At 44.7% G+C, this 14,981-nt stretch overlaps 1 long non-coding RNA gene across 4 annotated transcripts in view; it reads left to right on the top strand.

Moving 5' to 3' along the window:
* The window catches only part of LOC124240582 (uncharacterized), a 37,630-nt gene that overhangs the window by 17,014 nt on the left and 5,635 nt on the right, over positions 1-14,981 (top strand). For 3 of the 4 annotated variants that reach the window (XR_006888947.1, XR_006888946.1, XR_006888944.1), the window contains exons 4-5: positions 2,548-2,660; positions 7,735-7,853. This is a non-coding gene — a long non-coding RNA (uncharacterized LOC124240582). The remainder of the gene's footprint in view (positions 1-2,547; positions 2,661-7,734; positions 7,854-14,981) is intronic. The other variant, XR_006888945.1, reaches the window with a different exon arrangement.

The following is a 14,981-nucleotide window of genomic DNA, read 5'->3' as shown; positions in this document are numbered from 1 at the left end:
TTCTTCATGGAAATAGAACAAAAAATCTTAAAATTCACATGCAGCAATGAAAGACCCAAATAGTTGAAGCAATCCTGAGAAAAAAGAACAAAGTTGGAGGTATCACACTCTCTGATTTCAAAATATACTACAAATCTGTAGTAATCAAAACAGCATAGTACTGACGCAAAAACAGACACACAGATCAATGGAACAGAATTGAAAGCCCAGAAATAAAACCACACATCTACAGACAACTCATCTTCAACAAAGGAGCTCAGAACATACAATAGAGAAAGGAAAGTCTCTTCAATAAACAGTGTTGGCAAGACTGGACAACCACATGCAAAAGAATGAAAGTAGACAATTATCTTACACCATACACAGAAATTAACTCAAAATGGATTAAAGACTTAAATTTAAGGCCCGAACCCATAAAACTCCTAGAAGAAAACATAGGCAGTACACTCTTTGACGTTGGCCTTAGTAACATCTTTTCGAATACCGTGTCTACTCAGCCAAGGGAAACAAAAGAAAAACTAAACAAATGGGACTACATCAAACCAAGAAGCTCTGGCACAGCAAAGGAAACCATGAACAAAATGAAAAGACAATCTACAAAATGGGAGAAAATATTTGCAAATCATATATTCGATAAGTAGTTAATCTCCAAAATATATAAAGAACTCATACAGCTCAACAAGAACAACAGCAACAAAACAAACAATCAAAAAATGGGCTGAGGATATGAACAGACATTTTTCCAAAGAAGATATACAGGTGTCCAACAGGTACTTGAAAAGATATTCAACATCACAACATCACTAATTATATTAGAGTGATACAAATCAAAACTACAATGAGATATCAACTCACACCTTTCAGAATGGCTATCATTAAAAAGTCAAGAAATAACAAACGTGTTGGAGAAGATAAGGAGAAAAAGGAGCCCTTCACATACTCTTGGTGGGAAAGTAAGTTGGTGCAGCCACTATGGAAAACATTATGGAGATATCCCAAAAAGTTAAAAATAGAAACACAGCATTATCCAGCTATTCCACTTCTGAGTATTTATCCAAAGAACATGAAAACACTAATTCAAAAAGGTATATGCACCCCTATGTTCATTGCAGCATTAGTAACAATAGCCAAGACTTGGAAGCAACCTAGGTGCCCATCAATGGATGAATAGATAAAGAAGATGTGGTATATATATATGTATACAATGGCATACCAGTTAGCCATAAAAAAGATGAAATTTTGCCATTTGTGACAATGTGGATGGACCTTGAGGGTATTATGCTAAGTGAAATAAGTGAGGCAGAGAAAGACAATTACCATATGACTTCAGTCATATGTGGAAGACAAACAAACAAACCAGCATATAGATACAGAGAACAGACTGGTGGTTACCAGAGGGGAAGGGGTGGGGGAAGGGCAAGAGGGGTAGGGAGGCTCATGTGTTGACGATGGATGGCAACTAGATTTTTGGTGGTGCACATGATGCAGCTGATACAGAAGTTGAAATATAATGATGTACGCCTGAAATTTATGTAATGTTATAAACCAATGTGACCTCAATTAAAAAAAGTCCCCGGACTTTGCTTCTCCCTCGAGCTAACACCCCGTCTCTTTTCTCTGCTGAACAGCTACTTCTGTTTCTTCAGCCTCATCATCCATTGAAATAGTTGTTGTCGAGATGACCAATGGTGATGTTGTCTCTATGTCTAGTCGTGTTCAGTTCTTAGTTGACTTCTCAGCAGTATTTAGTGCTGTTGATCACCACCCACACCTCCAGCCCCCATTTTGAAACTTTTCCCTTCTTTTTTTCAAGCACACGTTTTCATTTTGTTACTCTTTTTTTTTAATTGTTGCAGTTTCTTGGATGCTAGCCTGCCTGGATATCTTAAAGTCTTTTTTGGTTGTCAGTTTCCTTTGGTGTGGATTTCCCTAATGGTTTTAGAGTGGAAAAGGGGCATTTTAGCACCTGCATCACCAGCATGTTCCTATTGTTCACAACCCCACTCTGTTTCCTTTTAGTTTTTTGAGGTACAGTTCTTATTTCCACCCTGGAATCTTTACATCCTCTCCTCTGTCTACCTAGAGGCCCCTCTCCTCATCTTTGCCTTCAGATGTCCACACAAACATCTCTCCTGGGAGGAGCCTTCCCCGACCCACCCCCACCACCCCCTGCCTGACACCCCCCACCGCCGACTACCCCCATGCTGGGCAAGTTATCCTTATTATTGTTCATATAGTGCCAGCTGCTTTTCCTTCAAAGTACATATCCAAATTTCTAAATGTACATCTATTTCTGGTGATATGATTAATACCTGTCTTCCCATAGGCTGTAAGCTCCATGAGGGCAGGGACCTGGTCTGCTTGCTTATAGTGAGTACTCAAAACATTTTGGCTAAAGAAGTCAGTTTATTATCTCATTGAATTTTAAAAACAGTGCACAGAACTCTGACCTGGCAATTACTAGGGGGCACCATTCCTCCCCACCTGCATTCCTATCTGAACCATAAAGTGAAAACATCGGTCCTTTTGTTTCATTCTTCACGAAAGGGAGGAGTGACTGCGTTTACCAGGAAAGTTCGGAAAAGCAACTCTTCTTACACACATCTGCCTGGACACGGGACACTCTCTGCTCGTGCCTGCTTGTCTGAAGGCTGGTTGGGGTGAGTGAGCATGGGTGATTCCAGGTGGTTTATAATGAGGTGGGTAGATCTGCCTATTTCCAGGATGAAGCCCATTTGGGGCATGGTCTGAGCCACTTCTCCAGTCTAACTTTATCAATGAATCTGACAGTTTGAGTTCCGTCTTCCTGACCTTGTTATTTTCTCCATGGGTTGGTACTCTAGATGCTAAGAGTTGGGCGTTACTTAGTGTTCTAACAAAAATAGCAGGCTTCTTAGATGTTCCCTTTCCCTGTTAGAATTCATGCCCTCGTTCCCTGAGCTAACTGGATTTGAACACTTTTTTCTGTTTTCTAAAATCACGGTATAAATATTGCTAAGTTTATTGTCTCCTCTGAAACTCCTTCCCCGTTCAAGTACTAGTTGTTCTAAAAGCGTCGTTAACTTCCTAATGCTGTTCCCAGAGTCACTGGTGAGAGGAGTCTCTTGCATCTCAGCTGCCTGCCTCGCCCCGACTTCTGGGGAGAGAGCTGTGTCAGGCAGATCACGCTCTGCACCCAGCACCCAATCTCCCCTGCCAAGGGTACTGAGCAGACCTATGGGTTGGGGGCATGTGACCCATGGGCAGAGACTCCAGGGAATCAAATTTCTACCTGGCTTGCAGCCTATGAGGTAGCCTGGCACAAATGTAGTGTTCAAACAAGGTCAGAAAATGATTAACTAGGCCAGCAGAATTGAATTGGAGATGTGGGCAAGTGTCCCTTACTTGGGAAGGAGAGCCCAAGAAGAAGAGTTCTTGAAGAGGATGGAGTCTGATAACTGAGCCTTGTTACCGAAGGAACACCAGAGTGAGATCACCGAGATCCTGCCACTGGTTGCTAGATGGATGACCAGGTGGTTAGAACTCTCTTGGATCTCACCTGCAATACTATTGGGAACCTGGTACACCTTTCTCCTCTGTAGTCAACAAAGCCCAGTGAAGACTCTCACAATTCAGGATATTTCTATTTGTCTCTCCTGAATTCCTTCTCTTCTCTGCAGCCCCCTCGAGGACACTTCCATATGGTATTCCTTAGCACAAAACAAAAGCATATCTCCATTCAATACCTGGCAACTCTCCATGGTCTTGGTTTACTCCTAACTTCACATATGAACTTTTTGGACACAGGGTCCCATGTAATCACTGTGGTAGACTAGAGAAAGGAGGGTGGGACAGAGGTGGCAAATACACAGCTTGCAGGATGATCCTAGCCCTTTGATGTGCTTGGTTTGGCTCACAAGTATTTGTAAGAAAATTTTTTGAATTAATTTCTACATTTTAAAACAAAAGAGATTCCCCATAAAAATCCAGATTTCCAGATTCCCTTGAAAACTAAACACCTGACAGCACTGGGCCTTCTTCCCCCCGAGGGCAATCATTGGTCAGAGCTGGGTAATGGCCACCCTCCTTTAGTTGAGCTCACCCTTAGCTCTAGTTCATCTCTGGCCTGCCTCCATCACTTATGTGCCTGTCTGACCCCTGTTATCATTGAACTTTGCGTTCACTGTTAGAGACAGAATGAGGGAGCACATGAATGAGGAGAACTAGAAGTTGTTTCTTAAGCTAAGGCAAGAAATAGCATTAAGAAAAGGATACAGCCAATAGAGGATGTCAGCGAGAGACTAAGGATGAGAACCTGGCAGTGTCATTGCTTTTGATTAGGAGGGGATCCTTAATGGATTCCATGAGTCCAAATGTCAGATGGCAAGAGGGTGGAGAAGCTGATGATGGTCATGTGGGATATTGGAAATTCAAAGAAATCAGTCATTAAATGGAGAAGAGAGATATGATAGTTTCGGAAATGCGAAATAGTGCCTGTTGATAACGTCTTCAGAATTTCAGAGACTTATGAAACCTTCAAACAGAGAAGGTTATGCCTATGGTATGAGGGAAAAATAGATATTGTTCAAAAGGGAGGTGATGTATCTATGAGGAAATCCGTAAGGTGGATGGAGAGTTGTGATGACTACACGGGGAAGGTTAGTATTCCAGTCCTAGAGAGAGATGGTCTGTCTCCTTTGAGATTTGTAAGGCTTGTGGCATTTTGTCTATATTTTAATTTTCCTCTCAATATGTAGGGAATCTTAAAAAGTTTTAATTCACAATTGATAGTTCACTTCTTTTTAAAAAAACATGTCCCCGTGATAGTTTTTTTGATGGAATATTGTCCTGTGGCCTGTTTCCTTTTCTGTGCTTTTGGGAATATCTCATATGAAATAAGTACCTCAAACTTACATGAAGAAATTTGATTTACAGAAGATACTATGGAACAGCCATTAAACATTATTTATTGAATTTGCATACAATCATTGAAAATCATGACTTCTGTTTATAAAATCCATGTGCCTCAACTCACAACTGTTGAGAATTTATTTAATTCAAGAACTTGAGATACACTTGGTTTGTGTTCTGCTCCCTTATCTTCTTGGTAGGCTTAATAAATGCATGCACTTCTGTCTTCCTCAAGCTTCCAGACTAGAAATATCTGCTCTCAAGGAAATAATTATTCACTTTCTCACAAAGCCATGACTAGCTCCTGATGGAGCCTAAAAAAATTCTTTCAGATTCACTCACTTGAAATACCACCTCTTCTTTCATTTGTGGCCTTAGGCTCCCTGCTTCCTGCTTTGTTGAAATCCATATTATGGGGTAATTTTTGCCCCTCTAGCTTGACCGACCTCTACGTAAAGAACCTGAACTCCCTTCTGGGCTCAGCAGGGGAAGAGGACTTGGCTCCTTCCACTGGAGGCCGCCATCTTGTTTCTACTCCCAACTCTGATATTTCCCCAACTCCTTCATGCTAGTCAGCTACTTCTCCCAGCATTGACTCCCTTCCCTGCAGCAACTCCCACAATGCACAACTGTGGAGTTTCTCTGTTTACAGTTTGCTGCGGGGTTCATTATATTTATTTGATGGGGAAGGTTTCAATTACACCTCAGCTGACCCATCCTCTTTAATTTATACTCCCACTACCTGCTCTCTTTATCTATACTTCTAAATATTAGTCACCTCTGTGAATGGAAGATATTAAAAATATCTTTCTGGGTTGGCCCAATTGTGTGGTTCTTTTCAAATAGCAACTGCTTATCTGAAGGGAACATTAAACCCTGAGCACAGTGAGAGACTTATAGTAGTCACAGTATGAAAGTTCTTTGTAACTGGAAGGATCTTGGAAAGAATTTAATCCAAACTCTCTTTTCCAGATGAGGCTTGGGGAAGAGAGGTGATTTACTCAGAATGATTTTGTTAGCTAATGTCAGACCTCTTGACTTCCAAGACAAGATCCTCACCACCCTAGATATTTCTCTGTGTGTGTGTGTGTGTGTGTGTGTGTGTGTGTGTGTGTATACCTGAAGAATGGTTCCCAAACCTGTCAGAATCAGCTGAGGTGCCTTTAAAAAAGATAGTAGCATGGTCCCCTATCAGACACACTGAAACAGAATCTCTGAGGCTGGGCCCAGAAGCCCAAGGTCTGGCTTGGGAGGTGCTGCTTTGTAGAATTCTCTTGCTTTTCTCCTCCATCTCTTTTTCTCTCACATCAGGCACTGAATTTTCTAAGACTGGCCCTGTTTTTATAATTCCATTACCAATGTGAAAGAGACCCTAGGTGAGTTCACTACACTACGTTGTCATGGCAGAATGCAGAAATCCAGAAGAGAGAGGTGTGCATGTAGCAGCCTGCAGCCCTGAGCAGAAGGTCCTGTATCTTTAAGCAGAGCTCAGCAAGTCTAGCAACTGGCTTTGTTTGTGTATCTACGTGGAGGCGGCCACAGGCTTGTGAGCAGTACCTGGAGCCGTGGGCATTCTCTAGGGAAGCTGCCACATGAGTCAGGCCTGCAGAGAGTTATGGAGTGGAGTCCTTGATATGCTCAGTGATGATTCAGGGGCACGGTTGCGACCTCGGCATGCCAGACTAACTGAATAACCTACTCTTCCTGGCCAGAGTTGGCCTTGTATGGATTGTAGAAAGTCATCCTGACTTGGACAACTGCAGAGTCACTACCATCAGTGAAAGAGATAGACATGAGGCCATTTTCCCAGAATCAACCATGACATGTGGGCATAAGGAGAGCGAGGGAACTGTGGGGTCAAATGGTCCCGGATGACCAGCTCCCAGAGAATAAACATATTCACTAAGGCATTAGCTCTAGAAAGACCACAGAATAGCTAGGTATACCAATGGGTGGTTATTCATGTGATGATACATGGCTTGGGGATCTAAATCCCTTGATACGTGTAGGTGTTGGGCAAGTCTCCCCTGTGGTGAAGGGTTTTGGGCAGTCCCATGTGAAAGCAGTGAGAATGGCCCAGAGACTTTGGGGCTGCTTCCCAGCCCACTGTGGACTACATACACCTTTGCTTTCAGTTCAGGCGCTCTTTATTGTTTGTTTGTTTGTTTTGTGAGGAAGATTGTCCCTGAGCTAACATCTATTGCCAATCTTCCTCTTTTTACTTGAGGAAGATTCTCGCTGAGCTAACATCTGTGCCAATCTTCCTCTATTTTGTATGTGGGATGCCACCACAGCATGGCTTGATGCGCGGTGCTAGGTCTGCACCCAGGATCTAAACCTGCGAACCCTGGGCTGCTGAAGTGGAACGCATGAACTTAACCACTATGCCACCAGGCCAGCCCCTCAGTTCAAGTGATCTTTACTTTTGACTCTTTGGAGGTGAAATATTGACCTCTTTTTTCCCTGAAGATGCCCAGTGGGGCAGAGCTCATAAATATTTACCTTCTTCTCATTTTATAGCTCAGATTACACCCAAAGCATTGCTGTCTGGCAGGAAAAGCAAAGGCTGAGGAATAATAGAAAGAACAGGGTGTCACTCAGATTTTTCTGTCACCACTTTCTCTCAGGGTTGGGACAGTACCACTGCTACTGCACACCCGTGAATCACTTAGAAACCAGGAGTCACAGAGCAGAGGGTGGATTTCATGCATAACAGAAAGGTCTCCTGGAGGTCAACAAGTAGGTGCAGCCAGACCAATCAAGTCCTTTCAGGTAGACAAGGGAATGCAATGTGTATGATCTGTAAGTGTTTTTATTTGTTTGTTTTTGCCGTGAATCCTTCAGGCATTCTTGCTGGAGAACCAATCCTGGGAGAGGGGCTTCTTGACCAAGTGTCTGGTCCATGCTGAAGGGGTACAGTGAGGAAAAGTGAGCTGAGCACCACAGTGGAACCACAGCAACCAGTAAGTGGCATAACCCCTTGGCAATGCTCCCTGTCAGTTTCTCTACTACCTGGGCACAGGTGGGTACAATGGATGTAGGCCCTTGAGTTACAAGGAACCATGACCCGTGATGGCTGGGTCATGTAAAGAGAGGGGCCAGGGTTATTGCAAGAAACGAGGGGGAATGAAAGAGCAGTTCTCCTGTAAGAAACCACAGTATGATTAGTCCACACAGAGATTAGAGCAGTATAGCTCTTGGGACCTTGGCACTTGGGGGTGGTGGATCTTTACGGTCTGCTATTAAGCGACTTGGCCAACCCTTAGTTTCTGCTGCTGTCTATATGTATACTTTAGCTTCTTCTCCTACCACCCGTGACTGAATACAACTCTTCTACATTATGTCTTCTGTTTAATCCTAGTTTCTACCTCCTCACAATTTTGCCTTGCTCTTTACTTTGCCTGGCTCAAGGCTACTATGGCCTTACCCAGCGAACCTCAGCCCCCACGGCAAACATCCTGAGTCTCTGTGTCTTCCCCAATTCAAAGTCCTGTGAGTGAGGATCTGATTGGCCCAGTGGATGCCATTTGAGATCAGTTGTTTGAGCTCAGCTTTGTACAACAGGTCATGTGATAAGCCTGGATAGGCAGCCTTTGAAACAGGTATCATCCAGTCAGATAAGGACAGAAGTAATAGGGACATATGTAGGGCTGCCATTTCAGCCGGGGCTATGGGTAGAACAGTACCTCTTAGAAAAGGCCATGGATGTGATCTAACCATCTTTACTACAAGCAGCCAAGAGTTAAAAAGCTCCCAATTAAAGAGAAAAGCAATAGTTCTAATCACTCAGATAATGCCATTAATTGGGATATTGTTACTAAGCCCTTAAAATACAGAAAAAATTTTGAAGTGGCCTTGATAAACTACGCAAGATGAAATATAATGTTGCTGGAACCAATGCCATATAGTAAATTTTACACAGGTGCAAAAATGGTGAGGAGGGAGACAGATGGGGAGAAAGGAGGCTTGGAAATCCAAGCAAGCATGAAATACAAACATCTGGGGGTCATGGCGAAACACAAGCATTGCTGAATATGTACAATAATGTGAAGTTAGAATATGACGTATAGGAGATGATAGAGTTTTGTATTCTTCTCAGCATTGGCTAAATCATTATTTTATTTAGTTTTGTTTTGTTTCCGTATTTTTTAATAAAAGAAGAAGAAAAGAAAAGAAAAAGATACTGGAGAAGATGGGGGGATGCAAGGTGAAAGGAAAGAAATAAAAGGGGTGTAAAATAATAGTTGGATTCCTTTAGTTTGGGAATTAAAAAAAAAAAACAGGCTAAGGATTGACTTTTTAAATTAAGCCTCAAATGCAAGGCAGCAGATGGGTGGACCACCCTTTCATTCCAATGCTACAATTAAAATCAGAGAGAAAAATGGGGAGACAAAAACTATTGGCAAGTTGATTGCCAAGCAACCGATCGAATTGCAAAGGGCCAAGCCAATTCACTTTTCTTAACAACAAAATAATTGGGCTGTGTCTGAACTATGTGAAATTATCTCCATTTTAAAGACACCAGATGAGTTTGATTATTCAGTAATCAATTCACTCCTCAGCACTAGCTTGTTATATCAGCCAAAATAGCTGATTTGACTCCAAAAATGTCAATTCAGTGGCACCATGTAAATGCATCCTCAAGCTTCATATGAGAATGAGCTCCAGATCCAGCACTTTAGTCTCTGCTTTACCCACAGAGATAACTGACAGGAAAGCCACTTGGCTTCCTCTTAGAGAGGGTAGTAGCAAGGAGAGGAAAGAGAATTTGCTTTTACCTCCCTCACTGGATTGTAGGAGATTCATCCCCTCATTCAAAAATATGCTGCAATGCAACTGACACCAACTCCCCAGAGTTAGCACAGACTTCACAGGCAAAGGGCACTGTTCTCCAGAGACTCCCTTCACTTTAGACACCAGCCACATGTTCCAGAGTCCCCCAGGCCACCCATACTTTTGAAGAACTGGTGACAAATTTGGGGATTCCCATGACCCCCTCAGTTTTGGTAATTCGCTAGAACAACTCACAGAACTCAGGAAAGCACTATACTTACTATTTTATTATAAAGGATGCAAATAAGAACGAGCCAGAAGAAGAGACCCATAGGGCAAGGTCTGGGAGGATCCCTAAAACAGAGCTCCCATGTCCTGTCTCTGTAGAATCTGGATATATCACCCTCCTAGCATATTGCTGGGTTCACCAACCGGGAAGCTCACCTGAGCCTCAGTGTCCAGAGGGTTTACTGGGGTTTCATTATGTAGGCATGATAGAATGAAACCTTAACTTCTTGTTTGAATTCAATCTCCAGCGTTCCTCCCCTCCACAGAGGTCAGAAGTTTGGGCTGATATCGTGTGGCTCAAAGCTCCAACCCTCTAGTCACATAGTTGGTTTTCTGGCATGGCCAGCCTCCATCCTGAAACAATCTAGTGGCCCACCATAAGTCACCTCATTAGTATAAACTTGGGTGTGGCCCCAGGGGGTCACTATCTTCTAGTGAGGCTGGAGGCTCCCAAACTGCTTTGGCTGCTGCCACTTCCTGTGGGGAGAAAAATAAAGTTTAGGTGGTATTTCTGCTTCCTAACCTGCATCCCAGTGGTTTGCCCCTTCACCCAGAACTTCCCCTTCTCCTATCAGGTTTCCCCTCAGCTCTAACTTCAGGCACCCAGAGCTCTAAGATGAGGAAATGGCTCTATCCCCTTGTCCTGATCACTTTTTGGTTCAGACAATCCATGTCCCAGGATAAATGACAGTGGACTATTTATCGCAAAGCCCCATGCAAAGTACCCCAAAGAAATATTTGCACATTCATGCATTTCTCAGGGTCTGGGTTGGGTTGGGCTGCTTGGTCTGTGCTTGCTTTTATCATCATCAGCCTCTCCCTCTTCCTCCACAGTCACTCAAGAACAGTATCCTACAATTGCCTGTAAGAAGCAGCCCTCTGTGTTTTTACCTAGAGAGCAAACCAAGCTCTGGGGAAGGAAGTGGAAAACGGTCCAGCAGGCACAGCAGGCAAGATGCCTGGGCCCCACAGTGCTGGGAGGTGGGAGGAGGAGAGAGCAGGCAGGAAGGACATGAAACATCGGCCTTCCTGCAGACAGCTGGCGAGGCCAGGCGGGCCGTCAGCCAGAACAGGCCAGAACATGGCCTCCCAGGGAGAAAGGTCTGCTGGGATAGTCAAAGCCAATTGTCTGAAAACAGAATTATAGAGGAAGGACGGCAGCAAGAGTTAGGGCACTGGCCCTTGCCCTCTTGCCTCCCCAGACACAGGGACCAGGAAGAGCACTGAGTCAGAACAAGGGCGGCTCTGTGGGCAGCCGGCACTCACAGGGGCAGGTGGCCACACAGGACACACGCACCAGAGTTATTGTGCTCTCTGGGGTCCATTTGGTCGTCATGGAGATAGAGGGAAATTCCCGGTTCTCCTCTTAGTTTCCAGATACACAGTCTAGTGTGGCACTTTGGTGCTAGGTAGACCTGGGTTTGAATCCTGGCTCTGCCGATCGCTAGCTGCGTGACGTTGGGCATGTCACCTGGCCTATGCTGAGCCTCATTTCCCATGTGTACAACAGAGCTAATATTATCTTCCTCCTATTGTTGTTGTGAGGGTTAAGTGAGATGATATACATTAAACTCCTATGTTACCCGGCACCTTTAGACCATTTCCCTTTCTCCCTCCTCCTGTCCTCAGGTCCCTGGTGCCACTGTCCTTCTGTGCACAGTGTCCTGCACCTGTAGATTTCCCTGAAGCTCCTGCTCCATTTCTTGCTGGGCTGTGACAGTTCAGGATCCCCCACTGTCCAGCAGAGTCAGCTCCTGAGAGTGAGCAGTGCACTGGGAGAGCTTACCATTTTCCCGTCATTCACCCAGCTGACTTTGCTGGAATAAAAGGAAGTTGGCATTTATGTGCCATGATTTCAGTGATACCAGAAAGCCCTTTCCTCTTCTCTCTCCACTCCCCTAAAAACCCCAGAAAACAAAATCCCTCCTCTACATTGCCTGCTGAAATTCAATTATTGGCATTTTGTTCTTTTGACTTAAGGCTTTTCAATAGTTAAAATGCCAATTTCTTAGAAGTCCTTATGTTTAAAGCCTGATATTTGTCTATCTGTATGACTCAGTTAGTCTCCCTCTCTCCTCTGAGGTCCACGAGTTAGGGAGGGCCCGAGGCCACTGGCCAAGGAGCAAAAGCGGCTCAGACTTTACTTACTCCAACTTCACAATTTAGCTTTGAGCCTGTTTCAACAGAGGCTGCAAAGCCAATTTCTCATCCAATCCACAAAACTCCTCTTCTCAGCCTTGGAGTTTTTTCTCCCCACCTCACCCCCTCTCCACTCACTCCCCACCTCTATATGCCACTGGTGCATGAAGGAAAGAGTTCACATCTGTTGCGTGCCTACTGTGGGCTGGTTTGGGAATGACATGCGTCATCTCCTTTATACCTTATTGCAACCCTGGCGGCAGGATTCTTCATGGCACTTCATGAAGAAAAGAAACATAGCAGAGAGTTAGTAAATTGCCCAAAGACACCAAAACCCTGGTGGTCCAGCTGGGATGTGGACCCAGGTTGGTCTTGCTCTAGAGTTTTCATAAGTCACTGTCAACTGTTTCCACTTTCTTCTTATTTCCCCACTTCCGTTTCTAGTTTATTAAGCTTAATACATGAATTAAAAAAAATACATTTCCAGAAAGAGGATAATACATTTCAAACAAAAAATAACCCATCACAAACTCTTAGTATTTTAAAGACATCTTATTATGAAAACACTTCAACATCCATGAAAGATAAAGGATAGTATTACAAACCCCCTGTAATCGTGGCCTGTTCTTGCCGGTCAACAGGTAAGTGCCAGTTAACAGCTAGGCGTCATGAAGAGTATCGGGAGAGGCAGTGTAGTGAGCGAGCGAGCGAAGCTTGTGTTCTCTCCAGAGCCTCCAGAGCTTCCTTTTCCACAACCGCATGTCCTAGCACGGCTCCCGTCCTGTTATTCACAGGTGACGGTGATCGCTAACCCTTACTGGGAGTTTGGTGTGGCAGACATGCCTTGTGCTTCACAAATGATAACCAATGTAACTCTCCCAGTCCCCCAGTGGGGAGGGCACAGTCATGACAGGCCCATTTTGCAGGGCTGGGTGCTGAGTTCAGAGATGCTCCTTTCTTGCCCAAGGCCACAGGGCTGATGATTAGTGGCAGAACTGGGGCAGGAACCCAGGCGACCAGGCTCCAGAGGCCAGGCTTTACGCTCTGAACTTGACATCCTCGATTCTTTCCCCGACTAAATTTATATTGCACAACGTAATCTGAAAGCACCACGTTCCCCATCTTTTGTCTGTTCACAGTGCTATGCTAATCTATTCTTTTTTCTTATATCAAATGCAAACAATTTAGAACTAGTGTTTGGAGATTCTGCCACCTTTGTCCCCAGAGCAGGGGGCCAGGACTTTGAGTTTCCAGGCCAAATACTATGCACCCTTCTCCTGACTACCTCTTTGGGCTAAGCGTCCCTAGACGATGTGCAGAAACAGGGCATCTACAGCCCCCCATTACCCTCCACCTTACCACCTCCCAGTTTTTAAACAGTATTGAGACTCTCCTTGTTTATGAAGTTGCCAAATCAATTCCAATTTATTAGCTGAGAACCAGCAGGCAGATAAGGTAAAAACAGGGCTTAACAGACAACATGAGAAGCATGGGGAGAGCCCTTAGAACAAGCAGGGCTGGCTGCTCAGCCTTTGCAGACTCAGGGATTAGGTCTCACAAGGACGCGAGCCTTGCTGAGTCCCTTTCTAACAAAACCACACCTCGTAGCCACCTGATAATAGTCCAGCTTACACGTGGTGTGGGAAATGAAACTGACCTCAGGAGCCGAGCGCTGCCACCTGGGCTGCCCGAGGCCTTCAGCCAGAGAAAAGGGCACCGGGATGTCTCACATCAGAAAAGACAGAGAGGGCCGAGGCCATGTGGAAGTCTTCAGAGGAGCATGGGGCATGTGTGTGGGGTGGGGACCTCCCATGCCAGGCTCTGTGCTAATGCCTTATGCCTAGTAGCTCCTGGCAGCCCTGCCATGTGGCCTTTTCTCTGCCCCTTGTGGCTGATGAGTGGGGTCCTACAACATAGTGCTCAAGAGTGGAGCCTCAGGACCAGAGGGCCTGCCTTTCCACTTAAGCCCTGCCCTCTCCAGCCTTGTGGCCTTGGGCAAGTCACATAATCTGTGTGGGCCTCTGTTTCCTCATCTGTGTATTGGGGACAAAAATAGTTCTTCTTCTATGGGATTGTGAGGTTTAAGAGTTAGTACATATAAAACGCTCACAACGGTACTCAGAACTTAGAAAGCTCTGTACAAGTACTCTGATACCAGAGAGGAAAGCCATGGGGGCGGGCATCAGGCTGCCAGGGTCCAAATCCTGGCACTGCTACTTGCTGCTGTGTGACCCTGGGCTAGAAACGCAAACCTTCTCAGCCTCAGTTTCCTCATTTGTACCACATCAGGGGGTTGGTGAGGGGTTTAAATGAGTTAATATTACAAAGCTCTCAAAACAAATAGCACTCGGTGAGCACTCAGTAAGATTATTATTTTACTATACAGCAGGTTGACATTGTGCAAGGTGATGACCTGTAAAGGAGGTAGTGGGCTGACCTGGGATACGTGTGATTTTGTTCCATGATGAGATAATATTAAATTTTGGCCAGAAAATGACCACTTCTATTTATCCCTTCACACAGCAGTCAGAATTTCCAAAAGCTACAGTTTCCATCTCCAGCTCCTTATCCAAGACCTCTCCCCGGCTCCCCCTCCTACCTGAGTCCCATGCCCCCTGACTTCTCCACGTCGGTGACCCACCTATGTAACCAACTCACGGGTTCCCGCCTCCTGCCTGAGTCTGTACATTAGCCACAATTGCTTCACAAAGTTATATGGCTCGTAAAACAGAATAGCATATCGAATGGAAAATTCAACCACAAATAAACCGGTTTCATCACACCTTGCCAGCATGCTTGAATTGTTCCATGTGATTTGATTCCAGCTCAAAAATTGCTCGAGGGCTTTAGTCAAGGCAGCTACTATTTATATCCCACATTGTTTTGGGGGT

The sequence above is a fragment of the Equus quagga genome, chromosome 6 (genome assembly GCF_021613505.1).
Source record: "Equus quagga isolate Etosha38 chromosome 6, UCLA_HA_Equagga_1.0, whole genome shotgun sequence".
Classification (NCBI taxonomy): Eukaryota; Metazoa; Chordata; class Mammalia; order Perissodactyla; family Equidae; genus Equus; species Equus quagga.
This window is presented reverse-complemented; position numbering and strand designations above follow the sequence as displayed.